Here is a 23,792-nt window from a genome sequence, read left to right as displayed (position 1 = left end):
CCCCCCCCCTCAGCACTCCAGACTGCATTTCCTGCTTTTGGACTTCTGCCAGGCCAGCAGTAGTCCAAAGTCTGTGCAAGAGATGGGGGCAAATGTGCTCTGGACAAGTAGGGTGACACCTAGTGGCAGCTTTTTTTAGCTGCAAATAAAACATGGAAAACTAAATTTTTTTTAAACAAAGTCTATTAGAAAGATTTTCTTTATTTACCATAAGGAGTGCAATAGCAAACAGTTTTAATGAGAGTGCTCAATTAATACTAATAAATAAACTAAAATCCCTGGTCCGGATGCATTTTTCTTAATTTGTGTCGCAAACTACCAAACACCATAAATGGAACACACAATTTACATTTTTTTAAGATCTGTAACCACTCTGTGTGTCACTCTACAGGGTCTGGTCATATAGAATTGCCATCTGTATTAGCTCTTAGTTTCTTAGAATCCCTTTAGAAAAGTTTTGTCACATTTAAATTATTTAAAGGGGTACTCCGTCGCTAAGACATCTTATCCCCTCTCCAAAGGATAGGGGATAAGATGCCTGATCGTGGGGGTCCTGCTGCTGGGGACCCCCGTTATCTTGCACGCAGCACCCCTTTAGAATCAGTCCCCGGAGCTGTCACACCCCCTCCTATATGCTTGCATTGAGGGGTGGAGCATGACATCACACGGGAGTGGAGCCATGACATCACACTGCTCGATCCCCATGATCGCCAGTAATCGGACCCGGAGTGAACACACTCTGGGGACTGATTCTAACAGGGTGCTGCGTACAAGATCACGGGGGTCCCCAGTGGTGGGACCCTCGCCTCAGGCATCTTATCCCCTATCCTTTGGATAGGGTATAAGATGTCTTAGCGACGGAGTACCCCTTTAAATAAGGCACAGAATGTTGTTTTTCACTTCACATCTTTTTAATCTTTAACTTTTAGAGGGAAATAGAAATGACATTCCGTGGAATCACATAATCATGTTTGCAACATGTAAGGTTTTAAATCTGATACTACCAGAAAGCAGGCAGCCTTTTTTTTTATTTAGTATTATTATCTTTATTCTTGTTAGTCCATGTTCACATGACAGATTTTTAAACAGATTTAGTGTGGATATATTCAAAACATGGATTTGTAACCTGTGCCGTAAAACAATGAAAGTGACAGAGAAGCTGTGCTTAGTATAAATGGCGCTGATCACAGGTCAAGTATGTGGCATGGCAGTCGGAAAGCCAAGGCAGAAATCTGAAGGGATTGCATTTATTTTCTGCAGTAAAATCAGGTGATAAAAGTTAGAGCTCAACTTGCCTTGACCATACAACTCCCTTTTACTTATAAGTATCATTATTTAAAACATTATGTCACATATCTGGATGTATTTATGTATTTGTGAACACTGGTAATGACACCAATCCACAGTTTCCGGCAAAATTGGGTGTTTGTGTCGCAAAATTTCTAAAAAAACAAACAAAAAAACAGTGTTAAAGGTAATACTTTTACTATAACCCTGCTGTGAGTATGATGTATTACTCACATATACTCCGAGGCTTCTATGCGGCCTGTCCTGTCACATCGCATGGCTCTCCTCCCGCCTAGCCTGTTGTCCCTATCTGCAGCTAAACGCTTATCGTCCATACATGGCTGCCTATGGAGGAGCATTTGACGATACAAGTCACTGGGCCTCCTTCATAGCAGAACAGTGCACTCGTGCAAGCAGCTTTGGCGCAGTTGAGGTGGCAGAGTGACATGAATCATCACATGCTCCTCCATAGGCAGCCGTGTATGGACAATAAGCATTTGGCTGCAGGCAGAGATAGAAGTGCGGGTGGGAGCGTAGACGGACTTTTTGACAGAACGACACTGCATGTGTAAGAAATACATCATACTCACAGCATATTAAAAGTTTTAAAAGTGGCCAACCCCTTTAAAAATTCATATAATCACTTTAAACTACAGTAGATTTAGCTACAGTTTAACAATTACACTAATGCTGACAGTATATCTTAACATGCAAACTTTTGTATCAGTTAGTGGCAGAAATTCCCCGACTTTTAGATGTGTATTCATTTTGTTCATTTGTTTTGTATTTTTTTCTCTCTCGTAAATCAGCTTTTTTTATGGTGTCATCTTGAAACTAGAAAGAGTTAAAAAAATACTTGTTGAGTTTGACTGGAAAGTCCCTCATCTTTTAGAATTTCTTTAATAGCTACTGGATTCTGTTTGTGTATATATTTATGGAAGTTAAAAAAATACTTTTTTTTACAACGTTTTACTACTGCTATTTACTTGTAAGTTACAAAATGTATCCATAAAGAAGCAAGGTATCTAGGGTACTCCTTACCTATTTATCACACAAGTATATTGTCCTATCTGAAGAAGAGGCATAAGACTGTTCGGGTTATATCTATTGCGTTGTTTCATATACTGTAATTTAATAGAGTGATTCTAGTGTTTAAAGGGGTATTCCAGGCAAAACCTTTTTTTTTTTATATATCAACTGGCTCCGGAAAGATAAACAGATTTGTAAAATACTTCTATTAAAAAATCTTAATCCTTCCAATAGTTATGAGCTTCTGAAGTTTTGTCTAACTGCTCAATGATGATGTCACATCCCGGGAGCTGTGCATGATGGGAGAATATCCCCATAGGAACTGCACAGCTCCTGGGACGTGAGTCATCAGAGAGCAGTTAGACAGAAAACAACAACTCAACTTCAGAAGCTAATAACTATTGGAAGGAATAAGATTTTTTTAAGGGACAACTGCAGCGCAATATACACTTATCCCCTATCTACAAGATGATCGCGGGGGGGGGGGGGGGGGGGTCGCAGGGCGTCCGACCGCTGGGACCCCCCGAGATCTCCCTAACGGGGCACCGCCATTAGCGCTCATAGTGAGCGCTAAGGCGCGTAGCGTCGACCTAGAGGCGACGGTGACGTCCCGTATCCTCCCCGTTCCCATACAGTTCTATGGGGGAGCCGGGGAGGCACGAACGCTGCCTCCCCGCCTCTCCCATAGAGATGCATGGAGGAGGCGTGCCGGCCGCAACGTCATGCTGCGGCAGGCACGCCCCCTGCACGGGAGAGCCATGGCACAGCCGCGGCCCCGTACAGGAGATCGTGGGGGGTCCCAGCCGTCTGACCCCCCGTGATCAAACACTTATCCCCTATCTTGTAGATAGGGGATAAGTGTATATTAAGCTGCAGCTGTCCTTTAATAGAAGTAATTTACAAATCTGTTTAACTTTCCGGTGCCAGTTGATATATAAAAAAAAGTTTTGGCCTGGAATACCCCTTTAACAAAGAAGCAATAAAGAAAACTGTTTCTGCAGTATATAATTTCTATAAATGAATTGCCAGTGTAATTGTAATTTCCCAGTATAATCATGGACATTACATGGGGTATAATTATATATTCAATTATTTTGTGAGTATTAATTGCACATTTCTGTTTTTGACTTTACAAGATTCATAATGTGTTGACAGTTGAAACTTTGTCGCAGTTCAGTAGAGGCAATGTACGCCAAAATTAGTAAATACGTCTCTGTCTATCAATTTAGAAAGCTCATGATAACCAAAAAAGCAAGGCTCCTCTGTACCTAAATGAATATATATCGACTGGTTATACATTTTTGAAAATTTTTCTATTTAAAAAAAAAACATAAAAAAATCAAGTCTTCCAATTCTTCAATTGGTGTATGCCCTGAAGGAAATCATGTATTTTTTTTTCCAATCTGACATGGATTGCTTCCACCTTTGTCCATGTCAGGAACAGTCCAGAGCAGGAAAATATTATTTTCAGAATTTACTCCTACTCTGGACAGTTCCCAACTTGGACAGAGGTGGCAACAGAGAGCACCTTGACTGTTTAGAAAAGAACTACATGATTTCTGGAGCAACAGCAGATGATAAGTACTAGAACAGTTGATTTACATTTTTTTTTATTGAAGTTATTTACAAATCTGCACAATCTTTCAGCACTAGTTTATTAGAATTTTTTGTTCTCCAGAATACCCCTTTAACTCTGAGGAGATTTTCAACTGATGATGTTTAACAATAAATGTGGTCACATGCAGTTAGCATTGTTTGTATGAAATAATAAACTGTAATGTATGTGTAAATAAGGTAAACAGTGGAAAGGGTGTGAGTAGCAACATATGCAACATTAAAATCATTTATTGATTGTTTGACCTTCATTGTAAAAGTAAAGTTTGTATACATTGTAGACAGGCCAAAAGATTTCCTCTTATAAATTATTCTCTGTGTCCAAGGATGTAGATGCTCTTTAAGTCTAAACATTTCCGCTCACAAAATATATTGATGATCCCAAAGTGGTTGAAAACACTGGCCATTAAAAACATTAAAGATTACTGTGGTCTGTAAGTGCTCTGACAGGAGATAATCTCTCGACTGAGCAATATGTTGAAAGCACATTTGACTGGATTCAAACTTCAGTGTCATCTTATAGTTTCAGTTTCATGTCTATGCAGTTTTGATATAGTACCAGTACCTTACAAATCTCATGACAACAAACCAGATTGGAAGGTTCATTTCTTACACGATATGTACTTCTACACCAGTATGCGCATATCCCAGAAGTTAAAGGGGTATTCTGAGATCAGAAAATGATATCTAAATAAAACTATCACCCCAAGAGATATAAGTTACTAATATAGTGTTATCACAAATTGTACTGGCTTCAACATTTTTTGCTTGAATAACATCTGATGGGAAATATGGCATTGTGTGGTATTGTCTCAGCAGCTCCTGGCTCCTTCCTTCCTTTTTCTTTCTTTCTCTCTCTCTCTCTTGAAAATGAGGGGTGGACACAGACAGCCAAAGAATGTGCCTGCCCCCCTCATACGTCAATTGTTCAGGAACCCCCCTTCATATGTCACTTACTCAGGTTGACCCCCATATGTCACTTGCTCAGGGGGGCCCCCACCCATATCAGTTGCTCAGGAGGACCCCCCAATATCAGTTGTTAATTATTAATTAAGGCCCCCCATATGCTGTAGCTCATTCAGGCCCCCCATATTAGGTAGCATAGTTTGCCCACCTTAGGAAGCATAGTTTCCCCACATTAGGTAGAAGTTTCCCCACATTAGGTAGCATAGATTCCCCACATTAGGTAGCAGTTTCCCCACATTAGGTAGCATAGATTCCCCACATTAGGTAGAGGTTTCCCCACATTAGGTAGCATAGTTTGGCCACATTAGGTAGCATAGATTTCCCACATTAGGTAGCAATTTCCCCACATTAGGTAGCATAGATTCCCCACATTAGGTAGCAGTGTCCCCACATAAGGTAGCATAGATTCCCTACATTAGGTAGAAATTTCCCCACATTAGGTAGCATAGATTCCCCCACATTAGGTAGCATAGTTTCCCCACATTAGGCAGCAGTTTCCCTACATTAGGTAGCATATATTCCCCACATTAAGTAGCATAGTTTCCCCACATTAGGTAGTATAGTTTCCCCCCACATTAGGTAGCATAGTTTCCCCACATTAGGTAGCATAGTTTCCCCACATTAGGTAGCATAGTTTCCCCACATTAGGTAGCATAGTTTCCCCCACATTAGGTAGCAGTTTCCCCACACTATGTAGCATAGCTTTTCCACATTAGTTAGCATAGATTCCCCACATTAGGTTGCAGTGTCCCCACATTAGGTAGCATAGATTCCCTACATTAGGTAGCAGTTTCCCCATATAAGATAGCATAGTATCCCCACATTAGGTAGCATAGTATCCCCACATTAGATAGCATAGTTTGCCCACATTAGGTAGCATAGATTCCCTACATTAGCTAGAAGTTTCCTCACATTAGATAGCATAATATCCCCACATTAGGTAGCATAGTTTACCCACATTAGGTAGCATAGCTTACCCACATTAGGTAGCATAGTTTCCCTACATTAGGTAGCATATTTTCCTCACATTAGATAGCATAGTTTGCCCACATTAGGTAGCATATATTCCCCACATTAGGTAGCCGTTTCCCCACATTAGGTAGCATAGATTCCCCACATTAGGTAGCATAGTTTCCCCACATTAGGTAGCATATATTCCCCACATTAGGTAGCATAGATTCCCCACATTAGGTAGCATAGATTCCCCACATTAGGTAGCATAGTTTCCCCACATTAGGTAGCATAGTTTCCCCACATTAGGTAGCATAGATTCCCCACATTAGATGGCATAGTTTCCACACATTAGGTAGCATAGTTTCCCTACATTAGGTAGCGTAGATTCCCCACATTAGGTAGCATAGATTCCCTACATTAAGTAGCAGTTTCCTCACATTAGGTAACATAGCCCCATCCCCCCCAACACACTGACACACACATACACACACAGAGACACACACATCGACACACTTACCTGGCTTGTGCAGCACTTCTCCTCTCCTCTCTGACGAGTAATATCACTGACGGGCTCCTGCGTGGTTCTGTGGAGGTACGTCACTTGCACTACGTCCCTCGTCAGACCTGGTTTGGCCGGCTGCAGATTTACTGTCTAAAGTGTCGGAGGCCACTTTAGAACAGTGAGCAGTGGAGGCACAGCACCGCTGCTCACATGTCTGCTCACACGCTGGGCCCCTGTGCAGCTGTGAACCGGCTGCACAGGTGATATGTCCACCCCTGATCCTCTGTTGCCTCAGGAGGCTTGGCTGGATCTTATCTCTGAGCTTTATCCCAACCTCCTGAGTGATGTCATCCACACAGAGGAGCAGACAGGCAAAGAATACAGCATCTTCTGGCTGTTTGACTGTATAAGGGTGCGTTCACACTAAGCAAACTTGTTGCAGAAACCTCAACTCAAAAACATTTCCAATTTTCTGAATGGGAATATTTTTGATGAATAGGACAGTTGCAGGAATTTCTGCAACTAATCTGCCACAAGTAAATTCATTCTTATGGTATTCTGAAAAATGCGGTGCCCTGAATATCTGGGGCAAGTCTTGACACTTATTTGTGTGCTCACTTAAGATGAAATTATGGCAGACTACAACATAATACATAAAAGGGTCAACATGGCTATTTTATTCAGTGTATAAATCACATGCAATAATTTCCAAAAGCCAAAAGAATATACATTTTTTTTATCTGTTTGCAAAAGAAAACATGGCTAGCTAATAGCAATGAAAAAAAATGAACTGAATTTCACGGTTTCTTGCATCATTGCTGTATGGCCAGCTTGAATTATTCCTATAACTACTTTGTCAACAGAGAGAGAAAAAAGGAAATGTTACATCAGGGGAAGTTGGATCTAGGGTTATCACACTACAGCTTGGCATCAAACACTTAACCTGAAGCCAGGCACCATATGTCATTTCATTATTGGTATCAAGTACAGATGATCGACATGGGTGTAGAACACTTTGCCTTGTCGTTACAGTGTGCTGGGCTAGTGAAATAATACTGTTATTCAGTATGACATGCAGATTCTTTTGGAAATGTCCTTCATGCCTTGAGAATGTAGTCCATTCTGGAATTCTTACCTGGCTTTTATGTATAGCAATTATTTATTTAAATTATATTAAATATTATTTAAATGTACAAGTCACTTTTCCTAAATTATAAAACATCTTATAACAAAGTCTACAAACTATAAAAGTTATCAAAAACTGAAGCCTGAACGAAACATGATAAAATTTTTGGACACTTTCACATTATAAACACAAACCTTACATAGAGTCAAATCAGCACTTTATATTTCTTCATATTAGTGTCACTTCTACAGTACTCTTCATATCCAAGCTACTACAAGGCTCTTATAACAGCGATCAGATAAGTGCTAAACATTGTTACATGATGTGCATTACAGACAGAGCTGTAGCTAGCTCTTTTTGCTCCTGAGGCGAGAATAGAAAATTGTGCCCCCCCCCCTTTGGCTCGGGGAACCCCTTGGGGGTAGCCGTGGAGTGTACAGGGGTGATAGAGGGGTGTAGAGGGGTGACAGAAGGGTGTAGAGGGATGACAGAGGGGTGTACGGGATAACAGAGGTTACAGAGAGGTTACGAGGGGTGACAGAGGTGTAGAGGAGTGAAATAAGTGTGGTGGTGCACTACCTTAAGCTGAGTAGGCCCCTGACAGCGCTGCCCCTGCTCCTTCCCTCCATCCACATCATTCTACTGAGGAACTAGGGAAAATCCATAGTCCTAAGCTGCTCCACAGGAAAGGAAGGATACACGTGTATTGGAGCTGCAGCATCACCTGTCCCGGCACTGCACACAGACTGTCCTCCCGACTGGCCTGCACACCTGTGACTCAGAAAAATCTAAAATGTTAGCACCATATTTCCCACCAGAATGTCCTGGCACCCTGGTTGGGAATCAATGCCTCAGTGTAATGTGTGCTGGACCCCCCTTGTGCCCCCTTGCAACAGCGCACCTGAGGCAATCGCTTCACTTGCCTCATAGGAGCTAAAGCCCTGATTACAGAACAGTGCAAAAAAGTGCAAAAAATGCTAACTTCAAAAAACACTAAAATCTGTGATAATAGTGCTATCAAAAAAGAGGTAGTAATATTTTTGCAACAGTCAGTTCCATAAACCTAAGAGAGGGGAACTCTGAGATTAATGTTTTGCCACCAGATGGTTTCCAATTTTTTTTTCCAGACTTGTAATTTTCTTCTACTTAAAAATCTTCCACTACTTGGAGCTGGAATAAACGCGGCTGCTGGCACCAGACTTGCCTCCAATGGGTCCTCAAATTAAAATTCTTTTTTTTTTTTTTTAAATAAATTAAAATTAAATGAAATTAAAATTGAATTAAAAAATATCTTTCATTTCTTTAATCGTGATGCCATATGGTCTCCTGACCTTGCTGTCACATCCAGACGCTCAGCAGCAGTGATTCTAATAGCGACGCCTGGAATCTGCATGTGACTTGTACATTTTTAAATAATATTTAATATAATTTAAACAAATAATTGCTATACAACCCACTGACTGTTGACTGGGGGTGTCAGATGTCACTTGGAATGAAGTGGATGATTGAGTTAACCAATTAATGATGGCAGATGGGTTGCTGGTCGAGACATGACCGCTAGCTGATACCGGGAGCTCAGGCCTCTCACTGCGACTCCTGCTGCCACTCGTCCCTAGTCTGCTGCGACCTCTGCCTGATGTATTTAGGCCTCTGTCACTCCTCTGTGCACATTTTGGCACTTATCTGCCTGACATACTTAGTGCGTATATTAGGGGAGAACAATACGCTCCACTAAACTTAAAACAGTATATGTCTACAACACCAGCAGGTGTGTACTTTTGGCTGGCGTTTCACAGTATCTAGGCCCTTAAGACTTTAACAGGAACAAAATAGTACACCACTTAGATGTACATATGTGGTATGCACTTATGAGGGGAGCACAATGCGCTCCAGTATGCTTAAAACAGTATTTGTCTAAAACACCAGCAGGTGTATACTTTTGGCTGGCCTTTTACAGTAACTAGGCCCTTAAGACTTTAACAGGAACAAAATGGTACACGACTTAGATGTATGCACAGGTTACACTTAATAGATGACAATATGCTTTTAGTGCTCTGCTCACCCAAACTGGCTGGCTACTATTAGCTTTTCAGTTGTTGTACACACTAGTGCTGCAGCACCCAGTCGCTGTGTACTACACCCAAAATTGCACTTTCTCTCTCAATCTCACTCCCTACCCTATCAGTGCTTCTAGGTTGAATTTGTGCTTGTGGTGAATCGCTGCTGTAAAAAAGCTTTTCTGTGCAACACACACTGCTCTCTGTCCCTCTCTGCCATAGAACGTTGATGTGACTGGGAAGTGAATCGTTGCTGTAAAAAAACTTTTCTGTGCAACACACTGCTGTCTGTCCCTCTCTCTAAAAAATTTGAAAAGGGTAAAAAGAACCCTTACATAGCTTTAGGGATGGAAAAATTAATAATAAAAGTTAGGCTATGATGTAGTAGTTGTAGTTCACTGTACTGTAAACTTAGCAAAAAACTAAAATTTTCTGTGGCTAGAAAGAGTTAGACTGTAGCATTTATATAATAAGGATGTCTATATGCGTTGAATTCTCCTGTGCGCACAGAAATGTTTTCTAGTTATCTGACCTCTCGCTTGGGGACAGCTCATTTCGATTTTTTATATCTGGAAGCGTGACAATGCATTCATAATACACGGGCACGTGATTGATCTTCAGTGTACGTCAAATAATCCCAGGTGCCAGATGACGCTTGCTAGGATTCTGGGAATCCCAGATTCAGGAGAGATAAGTGTTATATTCTATTGAAAACTACTGTTAGAGGAAAGCAGCAGCTTGTCGATATGCATAACAAACCTATATAGACTTCAGTATGATGGCTGGGGAAAGTGAGTCATCTGATAATGTGTCTCATTTCATCTACTACATTTCAATCTTGGTAATGATGATACGATAACATTACAGTGAATTCTTCTGTAGCACCGGCCATTATTTTCCTGGTAAGATATGTTATCCTAGTAATCTGCCTCGGTTATCTCTAATTTTCCTAACTGGCAATCTTCAGAAAATCATGATAAATCACTTATATTCTAGAGTAAGAAATCCAAACAAAGCTGTGTTTTACTATACATTCTTTAGAGGTAATTGTAGCAATTACTCAATAATAGTCAATGCAAAGCTACAACTGATCCCTATTATCTTGAGCTAATATGGCCTTTAATGTAATGACATGCTAAGTACAGTTTATGTAATAATATCTCCAGTAAGTTCTATTTCCAGAATGCTGAGTGACAGAGAAAATTTGACTAAAATCGTAGAAATAAAAATACAGTGAACAGTCATGTGCTGGAGCTCCTGTAGGCTTATTCTTCAGAGCACTGTACTCTTCTGGTCAGGAAGTCTTATAACACATCTTATTACCATTCTCTATAATTACCATTATGCATCCGCTCATTGCAGGAAGATATTCACATCTAACCTATTGTTTTCTCATTATAAGTAGGATGTCCATACTTGCTGCTTTTCATTGGGCTTCTTTTATCATAATAATCATGCATCTATATTAAAATGCAGTTTTGGTTAAAGAGTACCTGTCACCAAACTAAACTTTTAATATATTGTTCCTTATGTAATTATAAGACACTTTGCTATTTACTTGCTGTTAAAAATTCTCAACCTTTATTTGTTTTTAATGTGATTAAATAATCGGCCATTAGTTGGCTCTGTTCTGTTCCCTTCCACAAGTCAAACAGTTAGTTTGGTCTCCTCCCGAGCTGGCAGGAGACCAAACTCAGGAAGTGTGTTCAGGGCATGGCGAGGCGCAGCGCTCACAGGCTTCAATGACATTGTGCCTGCTGGGGAACGCCCACTTTCTCCTGCCGGGAGCTCACACAGTGTGGGCAAGGGGAAAGGTATGATACAGAGATTTTTAAAGTTCGAAAAGAAAATTTTAAGGGCAGGAGGGGTGTTATGGAATATAATTTGAGTTAGTTTAGAAAATATGGTTTGATGACAGGTACTCTTTAAGAACTGCTTTAACTAGTATTTTCTTACAAAAAAAATAAAAAATACCTAAACCCTTACAATAAAAGTCACAGAGTTTTCATGTATTGTGTGGGTAACTCGAAGTTCCTAGACCCCAATGAATCATACCGCCAGCTATGACACACCTTTCATATAACTAGTCTCCTCAATGGGAAATTTGGACCCCCTAAGATTCCAGATCAATCTCTGCACCCCCTATATTGGAATCACTAACTTGACTCTTCTTAGATGTAGAGAATGCCCCCATTATACTTCATATATTTACTAAAAAGATTACTGGCAACTATATATTAAAACATTAATTTTTTTTATTATTCAATGGAAGTATCCACTCACATTGATCTAAGTGGAAGCAAAGAAAGGCTGGAGACACCACAAAAGGAGTATACACCTAATATAAATTGACTACCATGTAAGATAACAGTCCAGAAAAAATCAAAATCCCATAACAATAGTAGTGGTAGGATGGTGCTAGGAATGAAAAAATGCACAAGACATCCAAGACTGGATACAAATTGTAAAAACGAGATGATCCTGCACTCACCACAATCCACTGTTCACTGTGAAGGAAGCCGTCATGGAGGTATGGGAAATGCACGGGGGCTCAGAGGCTACAACCGGTGGTTTCGTGCAGTAATTGCACTTCTTCCGGCCTCCAAAGGCCAGAAGAAGTGCAATTACTGTGCGAAACCACCGGTTGTAGCCGCTGAGTTCCCATGCAATTCCCATACCTCTATGACGGCTTCCTTCACAGTGAACAGTGGATTGTGGTGAGGGCAGGATCATCTCCTTTTAACAATTAGTACTCGTATTGATCTGTTCACCACATTAACTTTTGTTAACATGTTCTTTTGTTAAAACATTCACCTGCTTGTTGAAGATTAATATCACTTTATGTCTTTATAATTGTCACAGTGCTTCGAATATTGTATCTCCTCAAAAGATACAACTCTTCATTGTACCAGGTGCACAGAAGGTAGTTCACACAATCCCAACAGATCCCATTCTTCCCTATGACAGAAGCGTCAGGAGGGATTCTATTTTAATCTATATAATCTTCTACATAGTGTCAACCAAGTGATCATCCTGTTTTATGGAAATGTTGTTTTACAGATTGGCCTTCAAAATGAATGGATGGCCATGTTTGCATTAAAGGGGTACTCCACTGCTCAGCGTTTGGAACAAACTGTTCGGAATGCTGGACCTAGCATCGGGAGCTCGTGATGTCATTGCCCCACCCCCTCATGGTGTCATCTCAATGCAAGTCTATGGGAGGGGGCGTGACAGCCGTTTGGAACAGTTTATTCTAAACGCTGAGTAGCGGAGTACCCCTTGAAGTCTGCTATATCTAGAATTTTTTTTTCAGCTGCTCTCTGCTCATAGTGGGGAGCATCAAGCAATAACCATTACAAAATCCTGGACCCCTTTAAGTGTTATGTCTAGCAGATTAATATTCATTCTAGCCGGCCTCTTTTAATTGAAAGCTTCTTTTCTTCATAGCCCTGTGTTAAATATTTTGTTTGAAAATCTATTATGGCGACAATGAGTATTTAGCATGACCTACATGCTGCTCATGGTCCTATTGCTAATGATGTTCAGCACAGGCACTGAATGGAATTAATCATACTATGACTTTGAAGACAGTTGAAGATTAAATTGAAATGTTGGATTATCATAATCTTTTTTAGTCATTACTCATTAGTGCTCTTCTTTAGTTTCTTTATCAGCTTCAAATTTCCATTTCTATTTATTTACCCTTTTCTTATAAAGGCCTATCTTATCAATTATGCAATGTTTTCCCCTTTTTTCCCCCAGTTCATTATTATTCTACACAGCAAAATAAATGCCTGGAAACTATTAGGCTGCGTTTACACCTGCATTGGGTTTATGGTTGCTCTGGCAGATTCTTCACATGCTAGAGACAAAGGGTGCCTGATAAAAACCATTGACTTTATTGGGTTTTCTTGAATTTTTTAGCATGGTGTCTTCTGACTAATATTGTTCCATAATGGAAACCTATAGCTTATGCCTCTAGGACCTCACCAATGGTGCATAATGGTGTGGGCAAAGATAGATATAACAGCATTTGCTCAGAAATAGTTTTTTAATTCAGAATATAAAATATATATAAATAAGTAAAACAGTAACAAAATATCACATTACACTGGCACTATCTGATGAAAATCTCACTGGGCCCTAGTGAGATATCCAAAATATAAAAAAGATATGTGAATAAATTAATATTCTAATAAGTCCATAAATCTGCAGATAAAAAACAAAAATAAAATAAATCCACAAAAGGTGTGGATAGATTTTTGGGTTTATGGCAAAATAATTGTAACATAAAGTCCATAAAAAAAAAAAAAGTTCATGAATGGATGATACAGAGTATCTCTCACCACTGCTTCTGGCTTGATGGATTGTGATGGATGAGTCGCAGCCTTGTGTTCCTAGTGTGCCCCAATAGATGGAGGGGGGCACAAGTTGGTATGTCTCCCTTAGCAGCCCCGTTGGCAGGGGGGCGCAAATAGATGTTGCGTACCGTGAGCTCCGATAGCCCGATAGCGGAGAAGCATGCAGCAATTTCAGCGCTGGGGACCTCGTTCGCTGGCCGACTTAGCACAGATGGCACTAGTCTGGCACTCCGGCAGGAGTGTCAGCCGGCTCGGATGCGACAACGGGTCTGGCGATGGTGGTACGCCGGGAGCAATGGAAGATCCGGGATTGGCGTCCCACGTGGAAGCAAGAGATGAGGCTATGCGATGCAGTAGATGGTAAAGTTGCAGCCAGGCAGGGCGGAGTAGGACAGATTTAACTCCTCTGTTGCCAAGATGTTTGCAGATGGACACTGGTGGTAACTGTGTGAACAGTGCCAGATTTCTAAACGCGTTTCGGGGTACTGGGAAACAAGGACCTCCGACCCCTTCCTCAGTAGAAATGTGTATATGTGTATATAATATTTTTCCGACTTTATTTTTGTGTGGCTTTCCAAGGAAGACTGACTTGAGCAGAAACATTAAAGGGGCTGTCCCGGATTAGAAAAACATATCTTATTTCTTCCAGGAACAGCGCCACTTTTGTCCTCAATTTGTCTGTGGTATTGTAGCTCAGCACCATTGAAGTGAATGGGGCTGAGATGTAATACCCTTCACAAAGGATGAGGGGATGAGATGTCTGATTGCAGGCGTCCCACCGCTCGGGACCCCCACGATCTCTGTGCTGCACCCGGCGTTCATTTAGACCATCAGGGTGCAGTGCCGGAGGTCACAGTCATGCCCGATCGTGATGGCCACTCCCCCTCAATGCAAGTCTATGGGAGGGGGCGTGACTGTGACGTCACAAGCCTCCGCCCTGCATCGCCAGTCATCCGGCATGGAGAGAACTTCGCTCCGTGCCCCGGATGTCTGGGGTGCTGCAGACGAGATTGCGGGGGTCTCCAGCAGCCAGACCCCCGTGATCAGACATCTTATTCCCTATCCTTTGGATAGGGGATAATATGTCTAGGGGCGGAGTACCCCTTTAACTGAACAATGCTTTATACCAGGTTTATGCTTTGTATTAGAGTGGTTGTGCACTTAAAGTGATTGAGGATGCCAAAAATTAGTGACAAAGACTCTTATTCCATGTTTGTTAGCTGCAGCATGAGCTAAGTATGCAGCATGTGCATGCTCTGCAGTCCATGCGTCCATCAGTATACAGTAAAATAAAATCCAGGTGACACATTTACGTTAAACCCTTACAGATGCACTGCTGGTTGTCCAATGCTCATCAGCAGTCTTTGTTTATTTCCTGGTGAAATGCACAGACTGTTACAGCCAATCTTCTCAGCGGTGATGCTAGCATGTATGACATTCAAACAATGATTCCAGTGATTTACTGAAGTGGTCAAGTGGATGTGTAGTACCCCAGTGCAGCAGTTCCAGATGCTACTCAATAGAAAGCTGTTGGGTGGCTAAAGGTTTGCTAGATATGTAATGTGTATTTCAGGTACTGGATAAGCGTGTAAAAGTATTTTCTTGCTTACCACTAAATTTAATCACAGTGCAGAGGGTTAATATAGCATTTCATTGTACAGCTGAATGATTATTTAGGCCAATGTTGTCTCCTAGTCAGAGATTGCAGGAGAAAGTCCCTGGTCTTACTTTCCTCTCCCAGGATAAGGGGTGGACCTTAACACGGTCCAAAATAGTTAGGACCTGGTCTTTGCCAAAATCTTGAGAACATAAGAGCTACAGAACCTTAAATTCCTGCATATATGTTTAGAAGACATTTTCATATACACATGATTGTGACACGCTAAGAGTAATATTTTAAGGGACAGTGACCAAATCTACATTCTACTGAAGCTGTATTATCTAAAGTTGTATTCAAGAAACTGTGTGCAAAAGGAGTTAAGAAAAGTTTACAAGTAATTTTACAGAATCCTAGCATCAGGACTCTCATTTCTGTGCTTTGCATGTGTAAACAACTTTATTTAACAAAAAAGAAACAGCACAATTAACCGTTTTACTTTTTTATTTTATAACATTAAAAGATGCAGACCACCCTGTTAAAGACTCTGGAGGCCATTTATCAAAACCTGAAGAACAGTTGATCAGTTGCCCATATCAACCAATCAGATCACTTCTTTTTTTTCTCAGAGGCTTTTTTTATTTTTAAAGCGATCTGATTGGTTTCTAGGGGCAATTGGTCAACTTTTCCTCTGCTCTGGTTTTGATAAATCTCCCCTATGTCTCTTTAAAATAAACTGGCAGAATCTTAGTAAATATGATCACTTTAGCTACAAGTATTTTCTTACCAAGCCAGATCATTATGTAATTCTCTTATAGCAGACAAAACAAATACAACTTAGCAGAGGAAAACAAACATTCATGTCAGTAAATTCTCATCGGGACATTATGTCACTACCATACAAGGATGGAGAGAACATTGCACCACTATTTCATTGCCAAAAACTTATCTTGGATCACCTCCTGTCAGGTGACAGCAATGCAGAAGTGTCTTTGATCTATAATCTGCTACACCTAATAGTGACTATAGTCATTAAAAGAAATGGGGAATTGTTTGTCGATAGCAGATTGATGGGACTTTAGATTTATATGCAACATTAAGAGTTAATATATAACAGAATGCTAGTATAAACCGTATTCACATTAGTAATGATTAATGTTGTACAATAGTTATGCAATGCCATCAGCATTACCAGTTAGCTTTAGCATCGGGAGTGATAATAAAATGACTGCCAAGAGTCCGATATAAGCAACTACTGTATATTAGGGGTATAGCACATCTTAAGAACTTCAGATCTTCTCAAGAGAGGCATTTTTTTTACAGCCCAAGCTAATTAAAAGATTTGTCCATGTTGAAAATATGTGTATCTCGCTGGTAAGACCCCCACCACAGAAAGTTCACAATAAAATAAACTCATACCTCATTGAAATCAATAGGTTCTCTGTGTAATGCACAGATATGTTGGCAGAACACAGTCTTGCCAAGGGTCAGTGCCCTTGAGACATTTGTCAGTGTGTGTTTTGCTTAGAACGATCCTCGCTGCTTGCTGTATGGTGTATATATGGGCGACAGCAGAGACATAACTTGTAGCTTCTGGGCCCTGATGCAAAATCAGTAACATGACCCCATGGGCCATTTATAGTACTGGTCTCTTATGGGGCAGATGTGCCTTGGGGCCCCCTTAGGCACCAGGGCCTCCTTGAAACTGCTACATCTTCACCTCCTACCTTCACCTCTTATGTACCTGGGGTACACACAGATTTTTATCACATGACAGCTGCATAAGTTACACCTTAAAGGGGTACTCCGGCCCTGAGACATCTCATGACATTATGATACTCTGGCCCCGTGGTCGCCACCTGGCTGTTTGTGAGTTGGCACCACGGCGTGCAGCTCAAACAGGTAGGTGGCGAATACAAGATTACGGGGGTCCCCAGCAGCGGGACCCCCGCGGTGAGACATCTTATCCCCTATCCTTTGGATAGGAGATAAGATGTCTCAGGGCCGGAGTACCCCTTTAAGGAGTAACTGTCAGATTTAAGCATGACTTCTTTTAATTTTTATTTTTTATTTTTTTTTGCATACCTACCCCTACTATCTTTTTTCTTTAGACTGGGTTTGAAAAGTTGCATAAAAATTCATAAAGGTTGCTTATACATGTAATTCAATGCATTCTTAAGTACTCAAATAGGTATGTGACTGTTGTTATCCCTGGTGCCAAAAATCAGTGGCCTGGGCATTTTTGTGTGTACTTTTGAGACAACGCAGTGGACTAACAGAGCGAATTTCCCACCTGACTCCACAGTACTTTAAAATCTTAGAACTCACTCCGTATAAGGTTGTAAAGTGTTTTATGGGTATCATATTTCCATGTGTAAAAAAAAATCATGCAGGATGCATGGTGGTTAACCAAGAAAATTATTACTTAACCTTCAGACTCTCTGACTGTCTGACTTAAATGTTCCTGCCAGAAATGTGATGAATTAGTTGGATGTTTCTAGGAAGTAAACTGGACTTATCAATGAATTTTCTAATCTTACCCTGAATGAGAAGTACTTTATAGTCATTGTTAGTACATGAATTTTGCAAGCTGTTTCCTTTGTAAAGGATAACATATGGAGTTGTTCTGTTATACCAGTCATTGCACAAGTGAGTTCAAGATAGAGAGTACAGTGTAACGGTGAATGATGAATGGCAGTCGTAATGGCTATGGAAAACTTTGATATGAATAAAGGATCTTTACGCCTACCTTGAAAGAAAGTGTCACATATTAGGCTGCAGTCTTTATTCCTCCATTCATTACCAGACCCATTATACTGTATGCAGTTTTCAATTTGCTCCTATTTACAGTCCTTTCTGTTGTGCAGGTTGTGAGATCTATGTACCCAGTGTGCAGCAGACTTCACTAACTTTTATTTAACAGTACAGCTTTATTTCTGCATTCATTTCTCCTACAGCCCATTAGGGATCTCTTCTCCCTTGGGCAGACAGACATTGATCCTGAAGATTTGTATGATTAACTCCATGCAGAGATTGTCATGGGTGCTTTGCATTGTGTTTAATCTAAGAGAAGGAAGACATAAAGTAGAAAGAGCCAACACAGCAAGCAGCACCACCAGTTAGGTAAAAATGTTACAAAAACTCTACAGAAGCAAAATTGTAGGGTATTTCGCATAAAGATGACTTAGATTTCAATGGTTTTTAATAAGTACTAGCTGAGTACCCGGCGTTGTTTGGTTTTTCCTTCCTAATCCTTGTTGGGGAGGAAAATCAACAAAGGAGGAAGCTTTTGACTTCATATCCCGTCCTCATATATTGTTGTCATATCCCAACCCCATATCCCGACCTCCTATCCCGACCTCCTATCCCGATCTCCTCTCTCGACCTCCTATCCCCGTCCTCCTATCCCGTCCTCCTATCCCCAACCTCCTATCCCCAACCTCCTATCCCGACCTCATATCCCGTCCTCATATCCCATCCTCCTATCTTGTCCTCCTATCCCGTATTCCTATCCCGTCCTCCTATCTCGACCTTCTATCTCGACCTTCTATCTAGACCTCCTATCCCGACCTCCTATCCCGACCTCCTATCCCGACCTCCTATCCCCGTCCTCCTATCCCTGTCCTCCTATCCCGTCCTCCTATCCCCAACCTCCTATCCCGACCTCCTATCCCGTCCGCATATCCCATCCTCCTATCTCTTCCTCCTATCCTGTATTCCTATCCCACCCTCCTATCTCGACCTTCTATCTAGACCTCCTATCTCAACCTCCTATCCCGTCCTCCTATGTCGACCTCCTATCTCGACCTCCTATCCCGTCCTCCTATCCTGACCTCCTATCTTGACCTCGTATCACGTCCTCCTATCTCTACCTCCTATACTGACCGCCTATCCAGTCCTCCTATCCCGTCCTCATATCCCGTCCTCCGATCTCGACCTCCTATCCCGACCTTCTATGCCGAACTCCTATCCCGACCTCCTATCCTGACCTCCTATCCCTTCCTCATATCCCGTCCTCCTATCTCGACCTTCTATTTTGACCTCCTATCTAGACCTCCTATCCTGACCTCCTATCCTGATCTCCTATCCCGACCTCTTATCCCGACCTCTTATCCCGACCTCCTATCCCGACCTCCTATCCCGACCTCCTATCCCGACCTCCTATCCCGACCTCCTATCCTGTCCTCCTATCTTGACCTCCTATCTCGACCTTCTATTCTGACCTTCTATCTCGACCTTCTATTCCGACCTTTTATCCCCGTCCTCCTATTCCATCCTCCTATCTCGACCTCCTATCCCGACCTCCTATCCCAACCTCCTATCCCAACCTCCTATCTCGATCTCCTATCCTGTCCTCCTATCTTGTCCTCATATCCCGACCTCCTTTCCAGACCTCCTATACTGACCTCCTATCCTGACCTCCTCTCTCGACCTCCTATCCGTCCTCCTTTCCCGTCCTCATATCCTGTCCTCCTATCTCGACCTCCTATCTCGACCTCCTGTGCTGACCTCCTATCCCGACCTCCTATCCCGACCCGTAATATGTGTACCAGGTATTGAAATATGTCCAGCCGTACGGAAGTTATGTGGGAACATACATTTCCCATTGATTTGCATGGGACTGTAAACAAAAACCCCGACCCTCACAAATGGGGGGAAGTTAAGTGTTAAATTAACTATCCTATATTTTAAGTGGACATATGAGTAACATGTAACCAAGTATTATCGAAATATCTCCAGGGGTTTGGAAGTTATGCAGTAACATATATTTCCCATAGACTTGTATGGGAGTTTAAACAAAAACCCTGCCCCTGGCAAATGGGGGTCAGTAAGGGTTAAATCACCTATCCTATGTTTGTTGTTCACATATAAGTAACATGTGTGCCAAGTTTCATGTTAATATCTTTAGCGGTTTGGACGTGATGCTGGAACATACACACATACATAGATACATACATACATACACATTGAGTTTTATATATATATAGATTTTGAAACTTACATGAAGAGTAGTTCAGCAATAGTCCAACAATCTGCACTGATCTTATGATGCAGAGCCTATGGGCAGTCAGCAAGTGGTTAAGTGTATATACAGTCTAGTAACATAAAATGTGTCCCAATGGAGCACCTTCAATGTTACTAGATTGTCCATACACTTATCAACTTGTTGACTGCTCATAGGCTATAAATGTCCTAGCTTTCCAGTATTGTCTATGCACATGTGAAATGTGCCTGGTCAGGAAGAAGTTAAAATAAGAAACAAGAAAACCAGCAATAAAACCTTAAGAACAGGTGTACAGTAAAAATAAAAGTAAAAAAAATAAATAAATCACTGTAGTAAGCACAGGATTTACAAGTTCAAGGCATAAGAAGATTGTGATCAGGATTGCTATATGTCCAGAAATGAAGGCACTTTTGAGTTGTGTCTAGAGATTCTTTATCTGTCGTATAGTTAGAACTGATGGAAAGAATTACATGAAGCATCCAGTTATTTACTAGAAAAATGTTGGTAGCTAATAGAATATAACAAAGAACTGTTGGAAAGTGGGAAGTATATCCCCAATCCTTAGTTATATCATAAAGCAGTTATCATGGATCAAATACAACAGTGGTTGACTAACAACCCAGATAAAGCAAGGGACAAGTCAGAGGGGAATTATCTCTACAAACAGCAGTCTCTCGGGAAGTATTGGATGAGTTTTACCTACAGATAGGATCTGATAACATCTCCCCACCTGCTACTAAATTGCTCATACGGCACATAAGGTGGCCATACGCCTTCAATAGTTGTCAGCTGAATGATTGGAAGGCTGGACGTTCATGTGCTGTCCATGGATAAAAGAGGGATAAGCCGCTGCCAGAGCAGCAGGTAATGTCCAACCTTCCTGACCCTTCTCTCCCCTGACATCATGTGTTTAGGGATAGATGGAAGGGCACCAAACATTTTTAGTTGGCTGCACTCACCAAGTGTTGAAGTGGCCATAATTGGCTACATTATATTGGATTCTACATTGATTCTGTTTGTGGACCACTTCAATACATTCAGCCACTGTGTCCCACACAGTACTAGTGCCCCTTTATGTCCTCACTCATTTATAATGCCCCCTTTATGTCTATACTAAGTAATGATGTCCTGTATGCAGTAACAACTCCCCCCCCCACCACCACCACCACCTTGTGCCCACTTCAAATTGTTCTCCTTTTTCTTTTCTCTAAAAAAATAAAAAACAAACAAATAAATTTTTTTACAAATGTACACCTACCTAACCTCATTACTATGATGAGTCAATACTACTTTCTGTCCGTTCCCTGCTTCACCATAGTTTTCCACTGTGTCCGTTTCCTGAAGATATGCATAAAGCCACCCTGCTGCGGCTGCTATTACCGTAGCTACGACACTGCATCTGTACTTTTTTGTTATTCACAGTCCAGTTATACAGCATGTACAAATTCCTATTAAGTAAAGGATCTTGGGAAATCCTACAGATGACTTGATCTTGAACTTTGCCTGAGGTAGAATTTCAAGTGAAATTGTTCATTTAAGAATAAAATAACACAAGTAATAAGGATAAATGCACCTTGTGATATAAGAAATAATAATGCCAGTGTTAAAAAAAAACTAACTATAAAGCAAAAATAGGCCAGTCACACGTTTCATGAAGCCAGACAGAGCATGACTGAAACCTTGTGCTTCTCAGCTGACCGGATCAAGCTACACATACTCACTTTGTTTTGCTACCAGGCCACCTTCAGCAGGTTTCATTTGGAAGTGACTTCTCTGTGACTTTCAGCTTGTGTTCTATATATCACGAATGTCTGGTTTCAACATTTCCAAATTAATGTTTAGCTGCTTGTCTTGTAAAATGAAATAAAATTTGTATCTGCATTTCCATCATCTTGGTGCAGAGGCGTAGTGAGGGTTAGCAGCACCTATGGCAAGGCTGCTAAGTATTGTGCGCACCCCCCGACCCCTAAAACCAGCCTGTGAATGTAAGAGAGCGGCAATGTCGCTCACCAGGAGCGGATGCAAGATTTTCTTAAGGGTTGGGAGTTAACAAAATAAAATAATACCTCCACATCAGATTGACATATTACTACTGCAGTGACTACATAATACAATCATACTGTTATGAAATAAAAACCACTACCAATACCCAGACCAATGCCACCAATAATGCCACTTTACAAGGAAAAAATAATTGCATCATGACCAAAGAATCTTCCATACAAACATCTTAGACTCCACATTTTTCCAGCACAATCCCTACATTTCCTTACCCTCAGTGCCCCAATTAAAGGGGTATTCCGGGCAAAAATATTTTATCCCCTATCCAAAGGATAGGGGATAAGATGTCTGATCACGAGGGGCCCGCTGCTGAGACCCCCCGCGATCTCCCTGCAGCACCTGAATCTCCAGTTTCGTAAACCTCCAGGTTTCCGGGACTGGGGACGTGACGTCACGCCCCCTCCATTCATGTCTATTGGAGGGGGTGTGACGGCAGTCACACCCCTCCCATAGACATGAATGGAGGGTGCGTGGTGTGACATCACGTCCCCAGTCCCGGAAACCCGTAGGTTTACGAAAATAGAGACGCAGTCCCCGCATAGAATGCGGGTGCTGCAGGGAGATCGCGGGGGGGGGGGGGGGGGTCTTAGCAGTGGGCCCCTCATGATCAGTCAAAATTTGAATAGGGGATAATATGTTTTTGCCCGGAATACCCCCTTAAGGCCTCCCTTAGTTCCCTGCATAGTATAAGTGAGTAGGTAAGTGGACTGATGTGGAGGTGGGGGCAGGTAGGTAGGTTCCCAGATTCCCCCCCTTGGTTAGAAAATTCCTCCGATTAAGTAGAAACCCCTAGTAGGGAGATAATCCCCCCCAGGTATAGGTAGAGAGTTTTTCTCCCACCAAAAATGTTAAAAATGCCAGTCACCTTATCTCTGCTCCTGCACTGAGGCCAGGCCTTCCTCCTCTGCTCTTTGCTTTATCCAGAGCACGATAAAATGCTGTCACCATGTGTGATGAAATGCTGTCACCATGCCTGGCCTGCAGCATAAGTTGTTCCTGTACTTACAGTGCATAACACACTGTATTGACATAGTGCTTCAGGGAATGTACATATAGGAGCAGGGTCTCCTGTTTACTGTCAGACTCCCTGCTTCTATACAATAGTGAGTGGCAATGTGTACATTGTATGTATGACCACTCTTTTTCTATTCTTCGGGACACAAAATGTTGCGCCTCTAAGAGTTTTGCACCTGGGGAAACAATCTCTATGATACATCATTGTCTTGGTGCCCG

At 41.5% G+C, this 23,792-nt stretch overlaps 1 protein-coding gene across 3 annotated transcripts in view; it reads left to right on the top strand.

Annotated features, from left to right (window-relative positions):
- BCL2 (BCL2 apoptosis regulator) overlaps window positions 1–23,792 on the top strand; it is a 213,599-nt gene that overhangs the window by 171,095 nt on the left and 18,712 nt on the right. The gene's annotated exons all lie outside the window — the stretch shown is intronic.

Source organism: Hyla sarda, chromosome 5 (assembly GCF_029499605.1).
Source record: "Hyla sarda isolate aHylSar1 chromosome 5, aHylSar1.hap1, whole genome shotgun sequence".
NCBI classification, from domain to species: Eukaryota; Metazoa; Chordata; class Amphibia; order Anura; family Hylidae; genus Hyla; species Hyla sarda.
Note: the sequence above shows the minus strand (reverse complement) of the source record. Positions and strands in the feature narration are given on the sequence as shown.